The sequence below is a fragment of the Argopecten irradians genome, chromosome 16 (genome assembly GCF_041381155.1).
Source record: "Argopecten irradians isolate NY chromosome 16, Ai_NY, whole genome shotgun sequence".
In the NCBI taxonomy this organism is placed as follows: Eukaryota; Metazoa; Mollusca; class Bivalvia; order Pectinida; family Pectinidae; genus Argopecten; species Argopecten irradians.
Window position 1 is genome coordinate 21,234,475 of NC_091149.1, and position 1,628 is coordinate 21,236,102.

At 39.5% G+C, this 1,628-nt stretch overlaps 1 pseudogene; it reads left to right on the forward strand.

Annotated features, from left to right (window-relative positions):
* Window positions 1-295: 295 nt before the first annotated feature.
* LOC138310094 (uncharacterized) lies at window positions 296-1,200 on the forward strand (annotated as a pseudogene).
* The last annotated feature ends 428 nt before the right edge of the window (window positions 1,201-1,628 follow it).

Genomic DNA, 1,628 nt, shown 5'->3' on the forward strand with positions numbered 1-1,628 from the left:
AGCATAGTAGGGCCCATCAAATTTTACTAATTATGATCAACTAATCAACCATGCGATGTTTATTCATTGACTTCATTTTTTGAATTTTAAATATTCCAATATATAAATGATATAATTATTACAATATAAGATGAAATATTAAAAAAAATGAAACAAAAATGTTGGGCTAGTTCCAGATATTAACTATGGTAGTAGCTACCGTCTCCTATGCACAATACACAGTATAAATTAGATTAATTACTTCTGCATGAATAAGTTTTATCATTTATGCTTGGCTTTATCACTATTGGGCAACATGTCGCGTTCACCATCTAAGAGACGCAAGACAGCTGGAAGTAGTAAGGCAGCAAGGCAAAGCAGGGAAATGGAATCGGGGCGTGTCGCAGATTTACCAGTCAACCTGGTTGAGGTGATGCAATCCTGTATCACTGCGGCTATCCCCGATATCACAAAGGCTGTATTGAATTCCATCGCACAGGAAAATTCTGCAATCGCAACAGCTACTTCTATCAGCCGTCCACCACCTGTTCCAAATGCAAATGCACCATCAGTACAGGGATCGGTGGCGGAACCAGCTTTTATTGACCTCACTGGAACATCAAGCTGGGGGTATGAGGAGGAACTACCTCCTAAAAGGAACTTGTGAAAGCCTATTGATCTGGATTAAGACCCCAACATCAAATCCAAAATTGTGGCGGATGAATATATAGACATTGGACTTCTCCTTTACCCCAGTAAAAGCACCATTAAAGAGAAATTTACAACGGAAATTAAGGAGGGCTCGCTGTCGTTGGTTAAACTTCAGCAATCAAATACAACAGACACTGTCTCTCAATGGCCTAGTTGTTTTAGTGTGATTGGGGAAGTATATTCTAAACGCCACCCCGAACTAGGGCATTCATTCTTTCAATATGCTCGTAGGATACAAAATATAGCCGAGGAATCTGGTGATGCCGCGGCTATCTCTTATAATAAATCCTTTCGTCTCTGGCGCAAACAGGAGCCAGCGGACTATCCATGGGAGCAACTGAATGTTGCGTTATATCATGAGGTCTTAGGAGCGGGTTTAAATTCGAAACTTGTCAGCGAAGACAGTTGTGCACATACCGACACATTTGTGAATACTGTGGAGGAAACCATGACAGATCCAGGTGTCCAAATCCCAAATCAAATCAACCCCCAAATTCTGAGAAAAAATAACTCTGTAAATCACAAACCAATCATGGGCACAATGTTCAAAACTCAAAATGATCAGGGGGGTTACAAGGTGTACTTCCCTCCCCTATTGAGGGATACCCAGAAAAAGACTTTTTGCAGTTAGGGTTTCAGTTTGGCTTTTGCATTCAATATACTGGGAAAAGGGGAAAACCAATCTTGCTCAAATTTGAAGTCGGCTAAGGATAATATCAAACTCTTCAAAAAAGATAGATAAGGAGGTTGCAGCAGGTACAGTTGGTGGTTCATTTAAAAATTTACATATGCCAAATTAAAAGTTATCTCTTTTAGGTCAATTTTCAAAGAAAGGTTCTAATGACTACAGGGTCATACATCATAAATCATTTCCGTCAAGAACTTCAATTAATGATAGTATACAGCAGGAATTTAAGGCAGTCTCATATCAAACCGTC